Consider the following 10,000-nt stretch of genomic DNA (forward strand, 5'->3'; position numbering starts at 1 on the left):
TGCCTCAAGTCAAACAATAACTCTAACTCTTAGCGCAAAGGCATAGATTCGAGTCTCAATACTATCTTGTCACATTGATCCTAGGGTAACGAATGGACCCAGAGAGGAGAGGCAAGCAAGTAAAGTCTTACTCAAAACTAGCTTTGCCACACGAAGGGATTTCAAACATCGATGCTCATCAACAGTAGGTCTTTTTTCATAGATAGAAAGAGTCGTGAAGTTTTACAACCAGGAATTGAACTGTCTGCGATTCATCCACCAATACTGAATACGATGGTGAAGTTGATATATGCTTAAGACCACATACATGCAAATCGAACTATTGACGACAAAGCAAAGGTTCGAATCTAGAGACATACCTTTCCAAGGAGCTCACATTCTATCTGATTATTGCCGATTCCGCTAATAGAAGACTCATAGCTCCAAGCGATAGACCTGAGTCCCCATACTCTCACAGTAGGTATTCCTCGGTAATTAGATTATAGCTTCTACTGTTCCCATGCCGATTGATTCCTTCCATTGAGGTATCAACCGATTGGGGAGAAAGGAGAAGAATGTGAAACGAAGGAAAAAGTTGTTACTTAGTTGCCAGGTTAGGAAGTATACTGGGTATAGAGACCTTTGGATTCTTTCTACCACTATAGATTTGGAGCCAATCAGGTAGCACCGCGTGTCAAACTGTGTCAGGCGGGAGACAGAAGGAAAAAGTTCCATATCATAGAAACATTTTCTTTTTTTATAGAGAAAAAAGCACTAATAGAATATGTCTAATATTCCTAAGAATGACTAGAATGAATTCTATACAGATGTATGTTCTCACAGCAGCTAACACTCTTAATAGATCAGCATCTTTTAAATGTTGTTCCTGACGATGTCATTTATCGGATTGTCTGGGAAGTTGCCCTTTTGAAGGATATTACCATGATTAATTGTCAACATCAGTTACACCACTGTATAGTTGCTACGTTGAAGGATGAAATCTATCATGACTTATTAGTTCCGTACCTCTATACCAGGAATGTCAAAATACCCGGTTGGATGTTACCCAGGGATTTGTTAGATAGATTGGTGCAAAATGACCCAAGAAATGTTAAGCTTTTAATAACAATTTACCGAAGCTTGGCTAATTTGGGGGAGGAAAGCCCGTACTTTCAAGAAATTCTTTCTTATCTAGAGGATTGTTTCGGATCGGATGAGGGCGAGAGCGGAGGTTGAGACGGAAACGGATGAACGACATAGGTTTGCGGGTGACCCTTTTTTAGACGGACTTGCCCCAGGGAACAGGGAATCGGAAAGCTGCAACCTAACTATCGATAGAATAGGCCATTTCTTCCCTTTAGTTCCAGAGATCACTATGTTCACCGCCCATCATGGATTAGTTCTTCTTGCTAACGTAGATTTCTTCCCTATTGCTGTTTGTCGACTCAGAACGAATGCGTTAATGACTCTCTTTCCCGATAGAAAGAAGAGACTGTATAGATAGCCTCTCGGGGCAAAGCTTCACTCTCACTCTCTGACGTTCTTTCGCAAAGTAGCTCGACTCCATAAAAGTCCAAAAGAAGTGAACTCTAAATGCACTGACTTCCCAGACTCATCACCTGTTTCCACCACTTTGCTTCAATAAGGCGATAAAAAAGAAAGTGGGCCCGGGCAAAAGAAAATTTGGATGGTTTGAGCCGCCCTCAATGGTCTGCTATTTCGTTCGTTGTAGCAGAGCGAATAAGGTGTCATTCTCAGTCTCAATTCCTTGTATGGTATGAAAAATGGCATTAATGAGTTGGAGTAAATGCTAATAACATAAAAGTCTCTGATGCTGAAGAAAGGTCGTAGCATATAAAGTCTTGCTTACTTTCTCCTCTTAGAAGGAGGGTGAAGCTTATAGGTAGTCGCCTAAGCGCTAAGAAGCTTACATCATGCTACTTCAACTATATGCTTAACACATGCAATTCGATGCCCCTAGTCTTTAGGTCTTTAGCAAGCCGTGCATTCACCAAAGAGCCTACTAGATAGCCCTGCTCTCTTTCTATCGACTGGGAAAATGAGAGTGCCCTTTCTCGTTCATTCAGTCGACTATCGCCTTTCGTAGAAGAGCGTAGAAGAGCTGGGCTGAGATATTTACGATTTCGCGAGCTCACCTAACGTCCTGAATAAGTCAGTTCGAGGGGATTGGCTGTTCTCGAAGAAGTGTTGAGGAAGCCCAGTGGTATCGTATAATAAGAGAGAGGATCGTAAGAGGCTCGACTAGGTAGGAGAGGAAAGAAGTAGCGAGACTGGTACGGAGAGGATAGCGGCGGAGCTAGGTGCATTTTGTGGTGATACAAACAAATATGTATGTCCCCTGCTCTCTCCATGTTTTTCCTGGATCTGTCCCGAACTTCTCCTTATCCACTCGTCCATCGGATTAACTTCAACTCGTGAATCAGATCAACTGGTGAATGGGCAGGAACTTACATAGCGATATCCCTGTGGGAAGGTTCTATGAGCACTAAGAAAAAGGCATTACGACGTCTTAGGCTTGCTGGCCTGATTGAAATCGAAAACTTGGCTCAATTGAAGCCAAACCGGGTTCCTCGCTAGAGTCTATTGAGATGCCAGTCAACGGCTGGCAGGGCTTGTTATGCCCAAAAAAAGGCTTTTGATAAAGGATTCTCGGATTGGCATTATGCCTTGCCTTGATTAGAGTTCGAAATCCCTATCCAAGCTAATCCAACTCGGATTTTACTTAATCTCCAACCCCAGAACCAAAAACCTCCTAGTATTTTTGAGCTTGGTCATCCTTTCTGTGAGGTAGCTTGTCTCCTCCAGCTTGTCTGGTTAATGGGGCTCTCTATTCAAAGATTCAAGAAGTCACTCCGCTTTCTGGGATGGAGAAGTTTCCCTTTCTTTGATTCATTCGCCCTACGTGATCATCTACTTTCTTCCAGTGGAGAAGGGACAGACCTTCCCCGTCTAGTCGAATAAGTCAAAGCGATTTTGGTCACAGAAATGGGAGAGACAAAAGCAAATATCAAATCTTAGCCAATCCCTTGTCAGAAGGCTCTGAAAGACCTCTCGCCTGTGCTTGTGCGTTCCTATCTCTTATGAATGGAGTCAACCGGATCGTGAAGATCTTACTTTATAGAAGCTGCGGAACCAAACCTGGAGTTGATCTGCTCTGAGTCCTCAACTTCGAACCAACTCAAGATCGAATTTAAGGCTAGGTTTTATATAGACAAAACGGGGGTTGGCTCTCACGTTTATTCGTATTCAAGGAGTCAATCTAGCGTAAGCCGCAATACTAGATCGATACGAGATAGCAGTCAAAAGCAGCACCCATTGAGGAATGAAAAAAATCCACCCCCTAACTAGACTATAGAAGATCTTCTCATTTTGGCTAAACGGATCTCCCCTGTACTGTAACAGGGTCAACACCGCCTTTTGAGGTTGGTGTCCGAGCTTTCCGCCCAGCTTTCTTCGATCGTATGCCACAAACTATGTCTTAGATACGTCAGGGCCGAGGGGGTAGACATTGAATACTTCCCTGGTGCCTTAGAACACCTTTCTTTGTAATATGCCTAAAGAGTAAGCCTTAACTAGACTTGACGATCCAAATAGGCCCCCTCTACCTATGAAGTCAGATTCATATACCTTTATGAAAGAGAAGAGTGGGTAGCGCGAAGAAATGGTTCAATCACCACTCCTCCTAGAAGAAGAGGATTCGTACAGACGAGTCCAGGTCTGCTATGTTCCCTTACAAGTTACAAGTTACAAGTAGTAGGCATAGAGTACGAAAGTTCAACCAGATTGCCACATAGAACTACACATAGAATTTGACAAGTTCTCATCTCACAGGAGTGCAATTGATGAATCTAAAAAGTCTTTTACCAAATCGGCTAAAATAGAGCATTCTATCGCAAGAATGGGACTCCATAGGTGTTAAGGTGTTACCAAGGCGACATGAGTGATTCATGCCGCTGGCCTGCCTAGGCGCACAACAGAAGGAAGCAAGAGCAGTTCTGGGGGACAGACTAGGTATCCATCCACATCCAATCTATCCGCTTACCGGCTTGCTTGTGACCCGTGAAAGCGCAACATGTCCACAGGTTGATCCCTAGTTTCGACAGGAGAAGGAGTGTAATCAATATTGCATTAGGTTTATGTAGACTTATTATAGCTTAGTAAACTAGCCCAAATCCATTAATCCATTCTATGGCTAAAATTGTGCGATCTATCGCGATTATGGGATCCCATGGGTGTTACGCTACATTAAAGCCTAAACTACGGATATCGGCTAAAGAGAGCTTCCATTGGTAGTTTACTTACTTAGTGTCCTATGCTAAGGGACGAAGAAGGCTCTACAATCTCTGAACCTTTCAAACTTGGCTTTCTTGGCAATCCTAATATGATTCAAGTTGCTCCTTGTGCTATATGTGGTGGACATCATCCGGGGAAGCCTTGTTATAGACAGACTGGAGCATCTTTCTTGTGTGGTAGTATGGCACATAGGGCAAAGGATTGTACAGTGTCGCGTAACACTGGTGGTGGAGGAAGTGGCAGTGGAGGTCAGCAGAATCAACAGAATCCTTCAGGCAGAGTGTTTGCATTGACCGCTAATCAGGCGGTAGCTAATTGCTAATTCAGGTACCATTTTTTGGAACACTTCTTGTGGGTAAACGTGAAGTTTATGTGTTATTTGATACTAGTTCGACTCATTCTGTTGTATCCTTATCATTTATTCGTTATCTTGGAGTTTTGCCTTCATTACTTGATCCTCATATGTTAATTGCTACCCCAATGGGTAATTCTGTTATTATTTCTGATGAGTACCGAGGGTGTCCGATAGTTGTGGGAGATAGGAATTGTAAGGTCAACTTGCTTCCGATGATGATGCATGACTTTGACATTATTCTGGGTATGGATTGGCTGAGTGAGCATTGTGCAACAATTGACTGTTTGGGAAAACGTGTGATCTTTGGAGATGTGAATCAACCATAATTTTTGTTTCAGGGGTCTCAACCAAAAGGAGTGGTTAAAATTATTTCAGCTTTAAAGGCGAATAAACTTTTGTCTAAGGGCTGTGATGGCTATCTTGCTTTTGTGAAGGATACATCTAAGGATACATCTAAGGATACATCTAAGGATGAACCTCGCATTGAGGATTATCCAGTTGTGAATGAGTTTGCAGATGTCTTTCCTGAAGAGCTACCAGGTTTGCCACCACAGCGAGAAGTAGAGTTTACTATTGAACTTGTTCCAGGTTCCGAACCTATTTCTAAGGCGCCGTACAGGATGGCACCATTGGAGTTGCAAGAATTGAAAGAGCAGCTGCAAGACTTGTTGGATAAGGGATTTATTAGGCCGAGTGTGTCTCCATGGGGTGCTCCGGTGTTGTTTGTGAAGAAAAAGGACGGGTCTATGAGATTATGTGTTGACTACAGGGAGTTGAATAAGGTGACTGTCAGAAACAGATATCCTTTGCCACGCATTGATGACTTGTTCGATCAGTTGCAAGGGGTGAAGTACTTTTCGAAGATAGATTTGAGATCGGGTTACCACCAGTTACGAGTAAGAGATGAGGATATTCCGAAGACAGCATTTCGCACTCGATATGGGCATTATGAGTTCCTTGTGATGTCTTTTGGGTTTCTTCCTTCTGTTTCTCTTTTATGAAAAATCCTACTTGAGGTTTGTGTGTATAGACTATCCGTAAATATTCATGCCACCAGGCTATCGGTTTAGCTATGAAAATCTTTAGTTGTAACTGGTCGAGCTAGTTTACTTCCAAGACTTCACCACAAACGAACTCAGATTTATATCATTAAAGCCCTCGAATCCTATCCTTCTTTTTTCACTGGATGAAGTTACTTGGCGCTGTTCTTCTGATAACACGAGCTAAGGGACGGTTGGTTTTTTACTAAAAGGAGAAAGGCGTATAGGATCAAATCACTTGCTCATACACCACAGCGGGCACATTGACTCATGAACTCATATGTACTCCTAAACTCCTGAAATTAGGAAGTGGTTTGAAAGCTTCATTCATGAGCTATCTTACTAAAGGAATTCCAGTTTCCTAAACTGCCGTCGGAAATAGGCGAGAAAATAGATATGCCTTTTAATAAAATAATAAAAATAATGGCATCCCCTTCTTACTTACTTCGCTAGCAAGGTATTCCCGATTGTCATCAGACAGAAGAGGGGTTGGACTAGACCAGCTAAGAGCTAGATTCGATATTCCAGACGCGACTGCTGTTACAACACAAAAGACTGGGAAAAGGGAAATAGATATTTAGAGGAAAGAGGTATTCGTATCGTGGACACCTTAACCGAAGAGAGCAGATGACACTTTCTAATCTAGTGCATTGCAATTGTTGATCGGGCATTAGGGGGAGTTTACTTGCCGACTTTCTGAACCTTACCTTTCGAAAGAAACAGGTGATTGAGTAACTGCTTCTTCTCCTATTGATGGAACTAATGGCTATTTTCTCCTGCTTTCTGAGTTAGCTGCTGCTGGTTTTCTCCTTTTCTTGACAGTCGAGATACTACGTAACCTTTCCTTATAGTTTGAACTAAAGAAAGGCCAATAATTTAGCCCATATCGCTACAAAAGGGGGCTTACAGATACCATACATTAGGCATATGCCTGTAAGTAATACCCCCGGTAGATATGTTATTTGAGAGAGTTGGGAAAGAAAAGAAATAGCCCGCGCGTGAGCAAGATAAAAGGCTAGGATAGCCCGCTGCTTGCACTCCCTTCATTCTCCACTGTAAACATTTCTTCCTGGGATTCCCGACCAATAAAAAACTTCAACTACAAGCCCAAAATACTGGCCTTTCAACGAATGTTTAGCGCCTAATTGGGAAAGTTCCCTAGGTCTTACAACCAATATGATCTATATGTCGTCAGAAATCATGTATTTGAGACCGTTCCTTATGAAAGCAAACTCTATATTAGGGGCACGATAAAAGTCATAGTTAGAATTTCTGTATAAAAAAGCATTCTTCAGCCGAAACCCTCTTTATATCTTCCTCGCCCCGGGAATAGTTCAGTCTTCCCATCATGATATCGACTAAGAGGAAAGTCGCACGGAAATATGGGTTCGAATCCCCTCCATAACTAGTATAGTGGAGGCGTGAACAACCATATGTTCTGTGTATTTCAGCAATAATAAAAAAATGTACGAACACAAACAATTAGAAAACCTGCCCCCTTTTCTATTCTATGTGGGTTTCATAATGTATTTTTGTTTTGAATAAAGAAGCGCGCTCCTAGTTAGTGTAACGCAGGTCTTTTTCTCGGTTGATGGATGGGATAAATGTCTATATCGCTTTAAAATATTATGTTGATGTTATATTTAATAATAGAATAAAAAGGGTTGCTTAAGACTGAGTCCCATTATTTAGAATTGTCTTTCTCGTACTGTGTAAACGAACTTCAAGTCTTAATTGTGTACTCAACAGGAAGCGTCACAGCCTAGGTTTGGGCCACCTCCGATGTCGATCTGCAGTAATCGTTTTCGAAAGTCATTTTCCGGGGTAGGTTCTATTTTAACCTTGAGCGATTTGCCCCTTCTTCCTCAAAAAGGATAAGACTGATGCCATTAAGGCAATGAAATGGACTACGGAATAATCTATCTACTAAAAAAGGTGATTGATTAATTTCTTGCATTAGCAATAGAGTGCCCTGCCTTTCATATCCAACAACCACCGATGGGGAATTTCTCTATCTCCTTGATCTACTAGGCCCGAGCGCTTTTGGTCTAACTAAGCTCCAACAATGAGACTGTGTCGTCTGGTTGTTGAGTTAAGAGTACGTCAGTCAAGCTAGTACTTGATCTCGCCCATGACCCTTGTCTTTTGTGTCTTTCGGTCGGGTTGATTAGCTAAAATTCGTGTACTTTCCCACCAATAGTTATATACCAGACTCTCGATTTAAACTACTGTGGTGATCCTAGGGAGCGCTTGTTTTGAATCTACTAGGTTTTGGTTAAACGGGCAATTTAGCTACTTCGGGACAAGGGGCAACTACTCTCCTAGCTGGCTGGTGGAGTTTCCTATCTTTTTTTTCGTATAGCTAGCTTTACTACTGTAGAATGGAAGTAGATGATCGCCCTCGAGACTCGGCTCAGTTAGGGAAGGCCAGGCCGGCCGATGGGTCTTGTTTCGCGAACATGAATCTTTGACCGGAGCCGTGCCGAGCAAAGCATGCATGCCGAGATAGCTGTTCTTCCTATCTTATATTAGTTATTAGTAGAGGATAAGAAGTAAGGAAGTCTGCAAAGACTGACAGAGATAGATTAACTGAAAGTAGTCTTTCCGGCCCTACTCGGCTGTTGGATAGCAAAAAACTCTTTCCTCTCTCTATATGAACGGCGAGCGCTTATGGATAGGTGGTCGTCGAACCGTTCTTGTTCTTGGGTGGGAGTGGGGACGACAATTCACTTTAAATTCTTACACAGCCGGCTTAGGCTTAACAACTTAGGGGGACTGGTATGCCGGACTTAACCTTGGACAATGACTTTCTGAACATCCTGAGATCAACATGCGACAATAACCGACCTTCACCATCATCACCTTTATCTTCACCGTCACCATCTACATCTACTACAACATCATTTCCCCTTTCATCTTCACCGTCTTCATTTCCAACTAGAAATGTCTCAGCAGGTTCCACAATCCCAGACACAGCAATGAAGATGGACAAGGCGGGGCCTGGCAGAGAGTAAAACCCCGCTTTTTCTTCCTGTCGCGAACCGTGGGGAATTCCGGTGGTCCATAATTATCCTTATGTTGGACAATACTTGTACGATAATCCAAGAAATGGGATTTCAATTGTCTCGCTCACGCCTTTAGAACACTCACTAATTCAAGTTGTTGAGGTTGAGATTACCAACTCTGGGGATTACCTTGAAGCTTCCTCAAATGTTATTCCTCTCTCTTCCCCTGCCCGCTTCGTTTTCATAAGGGCTCCGGCTTCTCCACCCCATCTCACATCCTCTACTCCAGGAGCTTATATAAGAACAAGAATTGTCACTTCTTTACAGATATCAACTCTTCAAACTCAAAGAGTTCTCTTCTTTTTTCCTTCCAAACATTCTACTTGGACTTAAAATTTTCACTTCATTCTTCATTTGCATGGTAGCTATGTCTTCACATGGCACTGGATCTTGGACAGTAAGAATAAAGCCTTTGAAAGGGCTCTGGCTGTGTATGATAAGGACACACCTGATCGTTGGCAGAATGTCGCCAAGGCTGTTGGCGACAAGACAGCGGATGAAGTGAAGAGGCATTATGAAATCCTTGTGGAGGATGTTAAAAGAATTGAGAATGGCAAAGTGCCCTTCCCTATGTACCGAACCACCGGAGGCAGTAGCCAAGTCTCCATGCATGATAATGAGGAGAGGTATACTTTTTATCTATATTTCGTATCCTACTAACTACAGTTTTATCATATAATATAGCTAATGATCACCACGATACGTAAAGTATCATGTTAACCTTATTGTACAGGTCAAGACGAGGCCAGTTGATGGTAGATTTAGTGCATGATGCTTATGGATTTAGTTAAATGTTCGTCTAACAATATAGGTAAACACCTGGCATCTAGGTAATACCTTGGATGATAAAACTTGTTATCTCACTTCCAGATAAGCTCTTGACTGACAATGAAACGACACATTGATAATTACTTGCAACCAAGCCCACAATTACCAGTCACTACTTAACAATTCACATACTAGTCAATAGGGACTCACCGTCCAATACCATAGACAAAAGAAACAATTAACATCTTTTCTATTTGCTTTATCAAATGAATTTCTGACATAGAGAAAGGTTCACTTGTCCAGAGTTCTCAAGGCAAGGTTCAACTCGATTCAAAGAAGTCTAAGCTTTTACGAGTCTTCCACTGTCCTAGGAGAGAGAACATAAGCTGTACTCCAGAACTCTTATTTGGCTTTCCCAACAGACCATACTTTGGTTTTACGCACTCATGTTATTGATAGAACTGAAACTTATCTTGAAT

The 10,000-nt window shown here is 42.2% G+C and overlaps 1 pseudogene; it reads left to right on the top strand.

The window, feature by feature from the left end:
- The first annotated feature begins 9,111 nt into the window (after positions 1-9,111).
- The window catches only part of LOC141673877 (protein RADIALIS-like 1), a 13,485-nt pseudogene continuing 12,596 nt past the window's right edge, over positions 9,112-10,000 (top strand).

Source organism: Apium graveolens, chromosome 7, assembly GCF_009905375.1.
Source record: "Apium graveolens cultivar Ventura chromosome 7, ASM990537v1, whole genome shotgun sequence".
Taxonomy (NCBI): Eukaryota; Viridiplantae; Streptophyta; class Magnoliopsida; order Apiales; family Apiaceae; genus Apium; species Apium graveolens.